The sequence below is a fragment of the Pleurodeles waltl genome, unplaced genomic scaffold (assembly GCF_031143425.1).
Source record: "Pleurodeles waltl isolate 20211129_DDA unplaced genomic scaffold, aPleWal1.hap1.20221129 scaffold_531, whole genome shotgun sequence".
NCBI lineage: Eukaryota > Metazoa > Chordata > Amphibia > Caudata > Salamandridae > Pleurodeles > Pleurodeles waltl.
Window position 1 is genome coordinate 1 of NW_027150239.1, and position 15,649 is coordinate 15,649.

At 47.0% G+C, this 15,649-nt stretch overlaps 6 non-coding genes across 6 annotated transcripts; all 6 read right to left on the reverse strand.

The window, feature by feature from the left end:
• Positions 1 to 2,531: 2,531 nt before the first annotated feature.
• On the reverse strand, positions 2,532 to 2,603 carry TRNAG-UCC (transfer RNA glycine (anticodon UCC)). The gene has a single exon. It is a non-coding gene; the product is annotated as a tRNA-Gly (tRNA).
• A 1,540-nt stretch (positions 2,604 to 4,143) lies between these two features.
• On the reverse strand, positions 4,144 to 4,215 carry TRNAG-UCC (transfer RNA glycine (anticodon UCC)). Its single transcript has one exon. It is a non-coding gene; the product is annotated as a tRNA-Gly (tRNA).
• A 1,533-nt stretch (positions 4,216 to 5,748) lies between these two features.
• TRNAG-UCC (transfer RNA glycine (anticodon UCC)) lies at positions 5,749 to 5,820 on the reverse strand. Its single transcript has one exon. It is a non-coding gene; the product is annotated as a tRNA-Gly (tRNA).
• Positions 5,821 to 12,164: 6,344 nt separating this feature from the next.
• On the reverse strand, positions 12,165 to 12,236 carry TRNAG-UCC (transfer RNA glycine (anticodon UCC)). The gene has a single exon. It is a non-coding gene; the product is annotated as a tRNA-Gly (tRNA).
• Positions 12,237 to 13,766: 1,530 nt separating this feature from the next.
• TRNAG-UCC (transfer RNA glycine (anticodon UCC)) lies at positions 13,767 to 13,838 on the reverse strand. The gene has a single exon. It is a non-coding gene; the product is annotated as a tRNA-Gly (tRNA).
• A 1,532-nt stretch (positions 13,839 to 15,370) lies between these two features.
• On the reverse strand, positions 15,371 to 15,442 carry TRNAG-UCC (transfer RNA glycine (anticodon UCC)). Its single transcript has one exon. It is a non-coding gene; the product is annotated as a tRNA-Gly (tRNA).
• Positions 15,443 to 15,649: the final 207 nt, after the last annotated feature.

Consider the following 15,649-nt stretch of genomic DNA (forward strand, 5'->3'; position numbering starts at 1 on the left):
ACGCTTCCGCTGCGCCACTCTGCTTCCTGTTCAAAATGCTGTGGTTATGCAGATCAGGAGCCTTCAGAGGAGTGGCATGGGATCGCTGGAGCTATTCTGGCAGGGCTCTCACTTCATTTGCCTAAGAATGTCACAAGGCATGCTGGGTGCAGAAAATGTTCCCCTTCCCCTCTCACAGTCAGTCATAGGGGAAAGTCAAGGCCCTCTCAGTCACTAGCCATGTCACACCTTTGTCAGGACAGAAGCACCCCCACCCGCTCCTTCTCTGTGATCCTGCGCTACCATGCTCAGGTTTTGGCCTTACCTGGGAGCCAGAGGTGCACCCGGTGAGGGCTTGTCCGGTATGAGCGTTTGGGAGCGTTCGGGACGTGAGTGGACTTAGGACTGGAAGTTCTGTCCATTCGAAGGAGCCAACCTTCCTGCTGCAGACAGGGGCTGTTCCCTTGGGTTTCTTTCACCTTGCTCTCGGATAAATTTGGTTGTATGCTGCAGTTGCCTGCGATGACTACAAGGTGGCGCTGCTTTCAGGTAAGAGCACAAATATGCAGAAAATGTTGGGGACTTTTGCCACATTTATCGGTGGTGGGTCTCGCACATTTTTTCCAGGGGAGAGATATTGACCTGAAACACTTTTTACTGCAGAGATGCTGCAGTTCTAAAGGCTGGTCGGGCAGAAGGGCTTAGCCGTTTCATTGCCTGCCCCCCTGCAGCCCATTTATTACCAGCAGTTGTGAGTGGTGACTGCTGTTTGTAAAATATAAAAATTTCAGGACATAGAAAGTCGCAGACGGGGCTTTTGGGATGCCTGCCTATGTCTTTGTTTATTATTTATCTAATAGCTGAGTAATCTCGTCAAGATATTTCTCTTTTTTTTAACATATTGCGTTAGAATAGCTACTGCTTTCTTAATGTATAAATATTAGCACTGCGTTGGCCGGGAATCGAACCTGGGTCAACTGCTTGGAAGGCAGCTATGCTCACCACTATACCACCAACGCTCCATGGCATATGTTTTTTTTAAGCTCTAGACATCACAACCCTGAGTTCAATTACTATATTGCACCAGTATCAGAGGTATTTTTGGTTTACAGACCAACATGAAAATCAGGAAAAAAGTTCTTGCAACTGCTAAGGAACTGGAGATTGAAACCCATGCAAAAGCTGCGCAGAAAAGGAGAAAGGGAAAGCAGCAGTTCAAATCATTGAAATAAGCATATATTGGCAGCAAGGGAAAAACAGCAGGGTAGAGAAAGAAAACAGCTCCACGAAATTCACAGGAGATTGATAATAGCAGGACAAAAAAAGGGAATAATAGCGTTCCAAGCAGGCTCAGAAAGAAGTGCGAGGGTCCCATCTTTCGTTAATGGTCATAACTGTGCATCATTTCCTTTGAAGTGTAGGGTTGATTCTCTGACCATCTGTCAACCTGACTTTGAGCAGAGACCGATAGTTGAGCAGTCTCTTCCCACAAAAAGCTGGCACAAGCCTGCTGTTTTCCGCTCTGGCAGCGTGGAAACGAGAGAGTGGTCCTCACAAGAAAAAAAAATCAATCCATGCTAGCAGAGGATGGTTTCGATCCATCGACCTCTGGGTTATGGGCCCAGCACGCTTCCGCTGCGCCACTCTGCTTCCTGTTCAAAATGCTGTGGTTATGCAGATCAGGAGCCTTCAGAGGAGTGGCATGGGATCGCTGGAGCTATTCTGGCAGGGCTCTCACCTCATTTGCCTAAGAATGTCACAAGGCATGCTGGGTGCAGAAAATCTTCGCCTTCCCCTCTCACAGTCAGTCATAGGGGAAAGTCAAGGCCCTCTCAGTCACTAGCCATGTCACGCCTTTGTCAAGACAGAAGCACCCCCACCCGCTCCTTCTCTGTGATCCTGCGCTACCATGCTCAGGTTTTGGCCTTACCTGGGAGCCAGAGGTGCACCCGGTGTGGGCTTGCCCGGTATGAGCGTTTGGGAGCGTTCGGGACGTGAGTGGACTTAGGACTGGAAGTTCTGTCCATTCGAAGCAGCCAACCTTCCTGCTGCAGACAGGGGCTGTTCCCTTGGGTTTCTTTCACCTTGCTCTCGGATAAATTTGGTTGTATGCTGCAGTTGCCTGCGATGACTACAAGGTGGCGCTGCTTTCAGGTAAGAGCACAAATATGCAGAAAATGTTGGGGACTTTTGCCACATTTATCGGTGGTGGGTCTGCCACATTTTTTCCAGGGGAGAGATATTGACCTGAAACACTTTTTACTGCAGAGATGCTGCAGTTCTAAAGGCTGGTCGGGCAGAAGGGCTTAGCCGTTTCATTGCCTGCCCCCCTGCAGCCCATTTATTACCAGCAGTTGTGAGTGGTGACTGCTGTTTGTAAAATATAAAAATTTCAGGACATAGAAAGTCGCAGACGGGGCTTTTGGGATGCCTGCCTATGTCTTTGTTTATTATTTATCTAATAGCTGAGTAATCTGGTCAAGATATTTCTCTTTTTTTTAACATATTGCGTTAGAATAGCTACTGCTTTCTTAATGTATAAATATTAGCACTGCGTTGGCTGGGAATCGAACCCAGGTCAACTGCTCGGAAGGCAGCTATGCTCACCACTATACCACCAACGCTCCATGGTATACATTTTTTTAAGCTCTAGACATCACAACCCTGAGTTCAATTACTAGATTGCACCAGTATCACAGGTATTTTTGGTTTACAGACCAACATGAAAATCAGGAAAAAAGTTCTTGCAACTGCTAAGGAACTGGAGATTGAAACCCATGCAAAAGCTGCGCAGAAAAGGAGAAAGGGAAAGCAGCAGTTCAAATCATTGAAATAAGCATATATTGGCAGCAAGGGAAAAACAGCAGGGTAGAGAAAGAAAACAGCTCCACGAAATTCACAGGAGATTGATAATAGTAGGAGAAAAAAAGGGAATAATAGCGTTCCAAGCAGGCTCAGAAAGAAGTGCGAGGGTCCCATCTTTCGTTAATGGTCATAACTGTGCATCATTTCCTTTGAAGAGTAGGGTTGATTCTCTGACCATCTGTCTCCCTGACTTTGAGCAGAGACCGATAGTTGAGCAGTCTCTTCCCACAAAAAGCTGGCACAAGCCTGCTGTTTTCCGCTCTGGCAGCGTGGAAACAAGAGAGTGGTCCTCACAAGAAAAAAAAATCAATCCATGCTAGCAGAGGATGGTTTCGATCCATCGACCTCTGGGTTATGGGCCCAGCACGCTTCCGCTGCGCCACTCTGCTTCCTGTTCAAAATGCTGTGGTTATGCAGATCAGGAGCCTTCAGAGGAGTGGCATGGGATCGCTGGAGCTATTCTGGCAGGGCTCTCACCTCATTTGCCTAAGAATGTCACAAGGCATGCTGGGTGCAGAAAATCTTCGCCTTCCCCTCACAGTCAGTCATAGGGGAAAGTCAAGGCCCTCTCAGTCACTAGCCATGTCACGCCTTTGTCAAGACAGAAGCACCCCCACCCGCTCCTTCTCTGTGATCCTGCGCTACCATGCTCAGGTTTTGGCCTTACCTGGGAGCCAGAGGTGCACCCGGTGAGGGCTTGTCCGGTATGAGCGTTTGGGAGCGTTTGGGAGTGTTCGGGACGTGAGTGGACTTAGGACTGGAAGTTCTGTCCATTCGAAGCAGCCAACCTTCCTGCTGCAGACAGGGGCTGTTCCCTTGGGTTTCTTTCACCTTGCTCTCGGATAAATTTGGTTGTATGCTGCAGTTGCCTGCGATGACTACAAGGTGGCGCTGCTTTCAGGTAAGAGCACAAATATGCAGAAAATGTTGGGGACTTTTGCCACATTTATCGGTGGTGGGTCTCGCACATTTTTTCCTGGGGAGAGATATTGACCTGAAACACTTTTTACTGCAGAGATGCTGCAGTTCTAAAGGCTGGTCGGGCAGAAGGGCTTAGCCGTTTCATTGCCTGCCCCCCTGCAGCCTATTTATTACCAGCAGTTGTGAGTGGTGACTGCTGTTTGTAAAATATAAAAATTTCAGGACATAGAAAGTCGCAGACGGGGCTTTTGGGATGCCTGCCTATGTCTTTGTTTATTATTTATCTAATAGCTGAGTAATCTGGTCAAGATATTTTTCTTTTTTTTAACATATTGCGTTAGAATAGCTACTGCTTTCATAATGTATAAATATTAGCACTGCGTTGGCTGGGAATCGAACCCAGGTCAACTGCTCGGAAGGCAGCTATGCTCACCACTATACCACCAACGCTCCATGGTATATTTTTTTTTAAGCTCTAGACATCACAACCCTGAGTTCAATTACTATATTGCACCAGTATCACAGGTATTTTTAGTTTACAGACCAACATGAAAATCAGGAAAAAAGTTCTTGCAACTGCTAAGGAACTGGAGATTGAAACCCATGCAAAAGCTGCGCAGAAAAGGAGAAAGGGAAAGCAGCAGTTCAAATCATTGAAATAAGCATATATTGGCAGCAAGGGAAAAACAGCAGGGTAGAGAAAGAAAACAGCTCCACGAAATTCACAGGAGATTGATAATAGTAGGAGAAAAAAAGGGAATAATAGCGTTCCAAGCAGGCTCAGAAAGAAGTGCGAGGCTCCCATCTTTCGTTAATGGTCATAACTGTGCATCATTTCCTTTGAAGAGTAGGGTTGATTCTCTGACCATCTGTCTCCCTGACTTTGAGCAGAGACCGATAGTTGAGCAGTCTCTTCCCACAAAAAGCTGGCACAAGCCTGCTGTTTCCCGCTCTGGCAGCGTGGAAACAAGAGAGTGGTCCTCAAAAGAAAAAAAAAATCAATCCATGCTAGCAGAGGATGGTTTCGATCCATCGACCTCTGGGTTATGGGCCCAGCACGCTTCCGCTGCGCCACTCTGCTTCCTGTTCAAAATGCTGTGGTTATGCAGATCAGGAGCCTTCAGAGGAGTGGCATGGGATCGCTGGAGCTATTCTGGCAGGGCTCTCACCTCATTTGCCTAAGAATGTCACAAGGCATGCTGGGTGCAGAAAATCTTCGCCTTCCCCTCTCACAGTCAGTCATAGGGGAAAGTCAAGGCCCTCTCAGTCACTAGCCATGTCACGCCTTTGTCAAGACAGAAGCACCCCCACCCGCTCCTTCTCTGTGATCCTGCGCTACCATGCTCAGGTTTTGGCCTTACCTGGGAGCCAGAGGTGCACCCGGTGAGGGCTTGTCCGGTATGAGCGTTTGGGAGCGTTCGGGACGTGAGTGGACTTAGGACTGGAAGTTCTGTCCATTCGAAGCAGCCAACCTTCCTGCTGCAGACAGGGGCTGTTCCCTTGGGTTTCTTTCACCTTGCTCTCGGATAAATTTGGTTGTATGCTGCAGTTGCCTGTGATGACTACAAGGTGGCGCTGCTTTCAGGTAAGAGCACAAATATGCAGAAAATGTTGGGGACTTTTGCCACATTTATCGGTGGTGGGTCTCGCACATTTTTTCCAGGGGAGAGATATTGACCTGAAACACTTTTTACTGCAGAGATGCTGCAGTTCTAAAGACTGGTCGGGCAGAAGGGCTTAGCCGTTTCATTGCCTGCCCCCCTGCAGCCCATTTATTACCAGCAGTTGTGAGTGGTGACTGCTGTTTGTAAAATATAAAAATTTCAGGACATAGAAAGTCGCAGACGGGGCTTTTGGTATGCCTGCCTATGTCTTTGTTTATTATTTATCTAATAGCTGAGTAATCTGGTCAAGATATTTCTCTTTTTTTTAACATATTGCGTTAGAATAGCTACTGCTTTCTTAATGTATAAATATTAGCACTGCGTTGGCCGGGAATCGAACCCGGGTCAACTGCTTGGAAGGCAGCTATGCTCACCACTATACCACCAACGCTCCATGGCATATGTTTTTTTTAAGCTCTAGACATCACAACCCTGAGTTCAATTACTATATTGCACCAGTATCAGAGGTATTTTTGGTTTACAGACCAACATGAAAATCAGGAAAAAAGTTCTTGCAACTGCTAAGGAACTGGAGATTGATACCCATGCAAAAGCTGCGCAGAAAAGGAGAAAGGGAAAGCAGCAGTTCAAATCATTGAAATAAGCATATATTGGCAGCAAGGGAAAAACAGCAGGGTAGAGAAAGAAAACAGCTCCACGAAATTCACAGGAGATTGATAATAGTAGGAGAAAAAAAGGGAATAATAGCGTTCCAAGCAGGCTCAGAAAGAAGTGCGAGGGTCCCATCTTTCGTTAATGGTCATAACTGTGCATCATTTCCTTTGAAGAGTAGGGTTGATTCTCTGACCATCTGTCTCCCTGACTTTGAGCAGAGACCGATAGTTGAGCAGTCTCTTCCCACAAAAAGCTGGCACAAGCCTGCTGTTTTCCGCTCTGGCAGCGTGGAAACGAGAGAGTGGTCCTCACAAGAAAAAAAAATCAATCCATGCTAGCAGAGGATGGTTTCGATCCATCGACCTCTGGGTTATGGGCCCAGCACGCTTCCGCTGCGCCACTCTGCTTCCTGTTCAAAATGCTGTGGTTATGCAGATCAGGAGCCTTCAGAGGAGTGGCATGGGATCGCTGGAGCTATTCTGGCAGGGCTCTCACTTCATTTGCCTAAGAATGTCACAAGGCATGCTGGGTGCAGAAAATCTTCGCCTTCCCCTCTCACAGTCAGTCATAGGGGAAAGTCAAGGCCCTCTCAGTCACTAGCCATGTCACGCCTTTGTCAAGACAGAAGCACCCCCACCCGCTCCTTCTCTGTGATCCTGCGCTACCATGCTCAGGTTTTGGCCTTACCTGGGAGCCAGAGGTGCACCCGGTGAGGGCTTGTCCGGTATGAGCGTTTGGGAGCGTTCGGGACGTGAGTGGACTTAGGACTGGAAGTTCTGTCCATTCGAAGCAGCCAACCTTCCTGCTGCAGACAGGGGCTGTTCCCTTGGGTTTCTTTCACCTTGCTCTCGGATAAATTTGGTTGTATGCTGCAGTTGCCTGCGATGACTACAAGGTGGCGCTGCTTTCAGGTAAGAGCACAAATATGCAGAAAATGTTGGGGACTTTTGCCACATTTATCGGTGGTGGGTCTCGCACATTTTTTCCTGGGGAGAGATATTGACCTGAAACACTTTTTCTACAGAGATGCTGCAGTTCTAAAGGCTGGTCGGGCAGAAGGGCTTAGCCGTTTCATTGCCTGCCCCCCTGCAGCCCATTTATTACCAGCAGTTGTGAGTGGTGACTGCTGTTTGTAAAATATAAAAATTTCAGGACATAGAAAGTCGCAGACGGGGCTTTTGGGATGCCTGCCTATGTCTTTGTTTATTATTTATCTAATAGCTGAGTAATCTGGTCAAGATATTTCTCTTTTTTTTAACATATTGCGTTAGAATACCTACTGCTTTCTTAATGTATAAATATTAGCACTGCGTTGGCCGGGAATCGAACCCGGGTCAATTGCTTGGAAGGCAGCTATGCTCACCACTATACCACCAACGCTCCATGGCATATGTTTTTTTTAAGCTCTAGACATCACAACCCTGAGTTCAATTACTATATTGCACCAGTATCAGAGGTATTTTTGGTTTACAGACCAACATGAAAATCAGGAAAAAAGTTCTTGCAACTGCTAAGGAACTGGAGATTGATACCCATGCAAAAGCTGCGCAGAAAAGGAGAAAGGGAAAGCAGCAGTTCAAATCATTGAAATAAGCATATATTGGCAGCAAGGGAAAAACAGCAGGGTAGAGAAAGAAAACAGCTCCACGAAATTCACAGGAGATTGATAATAGTAGGAGAAAAAAAGGGAATAATAGCGTTCCAAGCAGGCTCAGAAAGAAGTGCGAGCGTCCCATCTTTCGTTAATGGTCATAACTGTGCATCATTTCCTTTGAAGAGTAGGGTTGATTCTCTGACCATCTGTCTCCCTGACTTTGAGCAGAGACCGATAGTTGAGCAGTCTCTTCCCACAAAAAGCTGGCACAAGCCTGCTGTTTTCCGCTCTGGCAGCGTGGAAACGAGAGAGTGGTCCTCACAAGAAAAAAAAATCAATCCATGCTAGCAGAGGATGGTTTCGATCCATCGACCTCTGGGTTATGGGCCCAGCACGCTTCCGCTGCGCCACTCTGCTTCCTGTTCAAAATGCTGTGGTTATGCAGATCAGGAGCCTTCAGAGGAGTGGCATGGGATCGCTGGAGCTATTCTGGCAGGGCTCTCACCTCATTTGCCTAAGAATGTCACAAGGCATGCTGGGTGCAGATAATCTTCGCCTTCCCCTCTCACAGTCAGTCATAGGGGAAAGTCAAGGCCCTCTCAGTCACTAGCCATGTCACGCCTTTGTCAAGACAGAAGCACCCCCACCCGCTCCTTCTCTGTGATCCTGCGCTACCATGCTCAGGTTTTGGCCTTACCTGGGAGCCAGAGGTGCACCCAGTGAGGGCTTGCCCGGTATGAGCGTTTGGGAGCGTTCGGGACGTGAGTGGACTTAGGACTGGAAGTTCTGTCCATTTGAAGCAGCCAACCTTCCTGCTGCAGACAGGGGCTGTTCCCTTGGGTTTCTTTCACCTTGCTCTCGGATAAATTTGGTTGTATGCTGCAGTTGCCTGCGATGACTACAAGGTGGCGCTGCTTTCAGGTAAGAGCACAAATATGCAGAAAATGTTGGGGACTTTTGCCACATTTATCGGTGGTGGGTCTCGCACATTTTTTCCAGGGGAGAGATATTGACCTGAAACACTTTTTACTGCAGAGATGCTGCAGTTCTAAAGGCTGGTCGGGCAGAAGGGCTTAGCCGTTTCATTGCCTGCCCCCCTGCAGCCCATTTATTACCAGCAGTTGTGAGTGGTGACTGCTGTTTGTAAAATATAAAAATTTCAGGACATAGAAAGTCGCAGACAGGGCTTTTGGGATGTCTGCCTATGTCTTTGTTTATTATTTATCTAATAGCTGAGTAATCTGGTCAAGATATTTTTCTTTTTTTTAACATATTGCGTTAGAATAGCTACTGCTTTCTTAATGTATAAATATTAGCACTGCGTTGGCCGGGAATCGAACCCAGGTCAACTGCTCGGAAGGCAGCTATGCTCACCACTATACCAGCAACGCTCCATGGTATTTTGTTTTTAAGCTCTAGACATCACAACCCTGAGTTCAATTACTATATTGCACCAGTATCAGAGGTATTTTTGGTTTACAGACCAACATGAAAATCAGGAAAAAAGTTCTTGCAACTGCTAAGGAACTGGAGATTGAAACCCATGCAAAAGCTGCGCAGAAAAGGAGAAAGGGAAAGCAGCAGTTCAAATCATTGAAATAAGCATATATTGGCAGCAAGGGAAAAACAGCAGGGTAGAGAAAGAAAACAGCTCCACGAAATTCACAGGAGATTGATAATAGTAGGAGAAAAAAAGGGAATAATAGCGTTCCAAGCAGGCTCAGAAAGAAGTGCGAGGGTCCCATCTTTCGTTAATGGTCATAACTGTGCATCATTTCCTTTGAAGAGTAGGGTTGATTCTCTGACCATCTGTCTCCCTGACTTTGAGCAGAGACCGATAGTTGAGCAGTCTCTTCCCACAAAAAGCTGGCACAAGCCTGCTGTTTTCCGCTCTGGCAGCGTGGAAACGAGAGAGTGGTCCTCACAAGAAAAAAAAATCAATCCATGCTAGCAGAGGATATTTCGATCCATCGACCTCTGAGTTATGGGCCCAGCACGCTTCTGCTGCGCCACTCTGCTTCCTGTTCAAAATGCTGTGGTTATGCAGATCAGGAGCCTTCAGAGGAGTGGCATGGGATCGCTGGAGCTATTCTGGCAGGGCTCTCACTTCATTTGCCTAAGAATGTCACAAGGCATGCTGGGTGCAGAAAATCTTCGCCTTCCCCTCTCACAGTCAGTCATAGGGGAAAGTCAAGGCCCTCTCAGTCACTAGCCATGTCACACCTTTGTCAAGACAGAAGCACCCCCACCCGCTCCTTCTCTGTGATCCTGCGCTACCATGCTCAGGTTTTGGCCTTACCTGGGAGCCAGAGGTGCACCCGGTGAGGGCTTGTCCGGTATGAGCGTTTGGGAGCGTTCGGGACGTGAGTGGACTTAAGACTGGAAGTTCTGTCCATTCGAAGCAGCCAACCTTCCTGCTGCAGACAGGGGCTGTTCCCTTGGGTTTCTTTCACCTTGTTCTCGGATAAATTTGGTTGTATGCTGCAGTTGCCTGCGATGACTACAAGGTGGCGCTGCTTTCAGGTAAGAGCACAAATATGCAGAAAATGTTGGGGACTTTTGCCACATTTATCGGTGGTGGGTCTCGCACATTTTTTCCAGGGGAGAGATATTGACCTGAAACACTTTTTACTGCAGAGATGCTGCAGTTCTAAAGGCTGGTCGGGCAGAAGGGCTTAGCCGTTTCATTGCCTGCCCCCCTGCAGCCCATTTATTACCAGCAGTTGTGAGTGGTGACTGCTGTTTGTAAAATATAAAAATTTCAGGACATAGAAAGTCGCAGACGGGGCTTTTGGGATGCCTGCCTATGTCTTTGTTTATTATTTATCTAATAGCTGAGTAATCTCGTCAAGATATTTCTCTTTTTTTTAACATATTGCGTTAGAATAGCTAGTGCTTTCTTAATGTATAAATATTAGCACTGCGTTGGCCGGGAATCGAACCTGGGTCAACTGCTTGGAAGGCAGCTATGCTCACCACTATACCATCAACGCTCCATGGCATATGTTTTTTTTAAGCTCTAGACATCACAACCCTGAGTTCAATTACTATATTGCACCAGTATCAGAGGTATTTTTGGTTTACAGACCAACATGAAAATCAGGAAAAAAGTTCTTGCAACTGCTAAGGAACTGGAGATTGAAACCCATGCAAAAGCTGCGCAGAAAAGGAGAAAGGGAAAGCAGCAGTTCAAATCATTGAAATAAGCATATATTGGCAGCAAGGGAAAAACAGCAGGGTAGAGAAAGAAAACAGCTCCACGAAATTCACAGGAGATTGATAATAGCAGGATAAAAAAAGGGAATAATAGCGTTCCAAGCAGGCTCAGAAAGAAGTGCGAGGGTCCCATCTTTCGTTAATGGTCATAACTGTGCATCATTTCCTTTGAAGTGTAGGGTTGATTCTCTGACCATCTGTCTCCCTGACTTTGAGCAGAGACCGATAGTTGAGCAGTCTCTTCCCACAAAAAGCTGGCACAAGCCTGCTGTTTTCCGCTCTGGCAGCGTGGAAACGAGAGAGTGGTCCTCACAAGAAAAAAAAATCAATCCATGCTAGCAGAGGATGGTTTCGATCCATCGACCTCTGGGTTATGGGCCCAGCACGCTTCCGCTGCGCCACTATGCTTCCTGTTCAAAATGCTGTGGTTATGCAGATCAGGAGCCTTCAGAGGAGTGGCATGGGATCGCTGGAGCTATTCTGGCAGGGCTCTCACCTCATTTGCCTAAGAATGTCACAAGGCATGCTGGGTGCAGAAAATCTTCGCCTTCCCCTCTCACAGTCAGTCATAGGGGAAAGTCAAGGCCCTCTCAGTCACTAGCCATGTCACGCCTTTGTCAAGACAGAAGCACCCCCACCCGCTCCTTCTCTGTGATCCTGCGCTACCATGCTCAGGTTTTGGCCTTACCTGGGAGCCAGAGGTGCACCCGGTGTGGGCTTGCCCGGTATGAGCGTTTGGGAGCGTTCGGGACGTGAGTGGACTTAGGACTGGAAGTTCTGTCCATTCGAAGCAGCCAACCTTCCTGCTGCAGACAGGGGCTGTTCCCTTGGGTTTCTTTCACCTTGCTCTCGGATAAATTTGGTTGTATGCTGCAGTTGCCTGCGATGACTACAAGGTGGCGCTGCTTTCAGGTAAGAGCACAAATATGCAGAAAATGTTGGGGACTTTTGCCACATTTATCGGTGGTGGGTCTGCCACATTTTTTCCAGGGGAGAGATATTGACCTGAAACACTTTTTACTGCAGAGATGCTGCAGTTCTAAAGGCTGGTCGGGCAGAAGGGCTTAGCCGTTTCATTGCCTGCCCCCCTGCAGCCCATTTATTACCAGCAGTTGTGAGTGGTGACTGCTGTTTGTAAAATATAAAAATTTCAGGACATAGAAAGTCGCAGACGGGGCTTTTGGGATGCCTGCCTATGTCTTTGTTTATTATTTATCTAATAGCTGAGTAATCTGGTCAAGATATTTCTCTTTTTTTTAACATATTGCGTTAGAATAGCTACTGCTTTCTTAATGTATAAATATTAGCACTGCGTTGGCCGGGAATCGAACCCAGGTCAACTGCTCGGAAGGCAGCTATGCTCACCACTATACCACCAACGCTCCATGGTATATTTTTTTTTAAGCTCTAGACATCACAACCCTGAGTTCAATTACTATATTGCACCAGTATCACAGGTATTTTTGGTTTACAGACCAACATGAAAATCAGGAAAAAAGTTCTTGCAACTGCTAAGGAACTGGAGATTGAAACCCATGCAAAAGCTGCGCAGAAAAGGAGAAAGGGAAAGCAGCAGTTCAAATCATTGAAATAAGCATATATTGGCAGCAAGGGAAAAACAGCAGGGTAGAGAAAGAAAACAGCTCCACGAAATTCACAGGAGATTGATAATAGTAGGAGAAAAAAAGGGAATAATAGCGTTCCAAGCAGGCTCAGAAAGAAGTGCGAGGGTCCCATCTTTCGTTAATAGTCATAACTGTGCATCATTTCCTTTGAAGAGTAGGGTTGATTCTCTGACCATCTGTCTCCCTGACTTTGAGCAGAGACCGATAGTTGAGCAGTCTCTTCCCACAAAAAGCTGGCACAAGCCTGCTGTTTTCCGCTCTGGCAGCGTGGAAACAAGAGAGTGGTCCTCACAAGAAAAAAAAATCAATCCATGCTAGCAGAGGATGGTTTCGATCCATCGACCTCTGGGTTATGGGCCCAGCACGCTTCCGCTGCGCCACTCTGCTTCCTGTTCAAAATGCTGTGGTTATGCAGATCAGGAGCCTTCAGAGGAGTGGCATGGGATCGCTGGAGCTATTCTGGCAGGGCTCTCACCTCATTTGCCTAAGAATGTCACAAGGCATGCTGGGTGCAGAAAATCTTCGCCTTCCCCTCACAGTCAGTCATAGGTGAAAGTCAAGGCCCTCTCAGTCACTAGCCATGTCACGCCTTTGTCAAGACAGAAGCACCCCCACCCGCTCCTTCTCTGTGATCCTGCGCTACCATGCTCAGGTTTTGGCCTTACCTGGGAGCCAGAGGTGCACCCGGTGAGGGCTTGTCCGGTATGAGCGTTTGGGAGCGTTCGGGACGTGAGTGGACTTAGGACTGGAAGTTCTGTCCATTTGAAGCAGCCAACCTTCCTGCTGCAGACAGGGGCTGTTCCCTTGGGTTTCTTTCACCTTGCTCTCGGATAAATTTGGTTGTATGCTGCAGTTGCCTGCGATGACTACAAGGTGGCGCTGCTTTCAGGTAAGAGCACAAATATGCAGAAAATGTTGGGGACTTTTGCCACATTTATCGGTGGTGGGTCTCGCACATTTTTTCCAGGGGAGAGATATTGACCTGAAACACTTTTTACTGCAGAGATGCTGCAGTTCTAAAGGCTGGTCGGGCAGAAGGGCTTAGCCGTTTCATTGCCTGCCCCCCTGCAGCCCATTTATTACCAGCAGTTGTGAGTGGTGACTGCTGTTTGTAAAATATAAAAATTTCAGGACATAGAAAGTCGCAGACGGGGCTTTTGGGATGCCTGCCTATGTCTTTGTTTATTATTTATCTAATAGCTGAGTAATCTGGTCAAGATATTTCTCTTTTTTTTAACATATTGCGTTAGAATAGCTACTGCTTTCTTAATGTATAAATATTAGCACTGCATTGGCCGGGAATCGAACCCGGGTCAACTGCTTGGAAGGCAGCTATGCTCACCACTATACCACCAACGCTCCATGGCATATGTTTTTTTTAAGCTCTAGACATCACAACCCTGAGTTCAATTACTATATTGCACCAGTATCAGAGGTATTTTTGGTTTACAGACCAACATGAAAATCAGGAAAAAAGTTCTTGCAACTGCTAAGGAACTGGAGATTGATACCCATGCAAAAGCTGCGCAGAAAAGGAGAAAGGGAAAGCAGCAGTTCAAATCATTGAAATAAGCATATATTGGCAGCAAGGGAAAAACAGCAGGGTAGAGAAAGAAAACAGCTCCACGAAATTCACAGGAGATTGATAATAGTAGGAGAAAAAAAGGGAATAATAGCGTTCCAAGCAGGCTCAGAAAGAAGTGCGAGGGTCCCATCTTTCGTTAATGGTCATAACTGTGCATCATTTCCTTTGAAGAGTAGGGTTGATTCTCTGACCATCTGTCTCCCTGACTTTGAGCAGAGACCGATAGTTGAGCAGTCTCTTCCCACAAAAAGCTGGCACAAGCCTGCTGTTTTCCGCTCTGGCAGCGTGGAAACGAGAGAGTGGTCCTCACAAGAAAAAAAAATCAATCCATGCTAGCAGAGGATGTTTCGATCCATCGACCTCTGGGTTATGGGCCCAGCACGCTTCCGCTGCGCCACTCTGCTTCCTGTTCAAAATGCTGTGGTTATGCAGATCAGGAGCCTTCAGAGGAGTGGCATGGGATCGCTGGAGCTATTCTGGCAGGGTTCTCACTTCATTTGCCTAAGAATGTCACAAGGCATGCTGGGTGCAGAAAATCTTCGCCTTCCCCTCTCACAGTCAGTCATAGGGGAAAGTCAAGGCCCTCTCAGTCACTAGCCATGTCACGCCTTTGTCAAGACAGAAGCACCCCCACCCGCTTCTTCTCTGTGATCCTGCGCTACCATGCTCAGGTTTTGGCCTTACCTGGGAGCCAGAGGTGCACCCGGTGAGGGCTTGTCCGGTATGAGCGTTTGGGAGCGTTCGGGACGTGAGTGGACTTAGGTCTGGAAGTTCTGTCCATTCGAAGCAGCCAACCTTCCTGCTGCAGACAGGGGCTGTTCCCTTGGGTTTCTTTCACCTTGCTCTCGGATAAATTTGGTTGTATGCTGCAGTTGCCTGCGATGACTACAAGGTGGCACTGCTTTCAGGTAAGAGCACAAATATGCAGAAAATGTTGGGGACTTTTGCCACATTTATCGGTGGTGGGTCTCGCACATTTTTTCCAGGGGAGAGATATTGACCTGAAACACTTTTTACTACAGAGATGCTGCAGTTCTAAAGGCTGGTCGGGCAGAAGGGCTTAGCCGTTTCATTGCCTGCCCCCCTGCAGCCCATTTATTACCAGCAGTTGTGAGTGGTGACTGCTGTTTGTAAAATATAAAAATTTCAGGACATAGAAAGTCGCAGACGGGGCTTTTGGGATGCCTGCCTATGTCTTTGTTTATTATTTATCTAATAGCTGAGTAATCTGGTCAAGATATTTCTCTTTTTTTTAACATATTGCGTTAGAATAGCTACTGCTTTCTTAATGTATAAATATTAGCACTGCGTTGGCCGGGAATCGAACCCGGGTCAACTGCTTGGAAGGCAGCTATGCTCACCACTATACCACCAACGCTCCATGGCATATGTTTTTTTTAAGCTCTAGACATCACAACCCTGAGTTCAATTACTATATTGCACCAGTATCAGAGGTATTTTTGGTTTACAGACCAACATGAAAATCAGGAAAAAAGTTCTTGCAACTGCTAAGGAACTGGAGATTGATACCCATGCAAAAGCTGCGCAGAAAAGGAGAAAGGGAAAGCAGCAGTTCAAATCATTG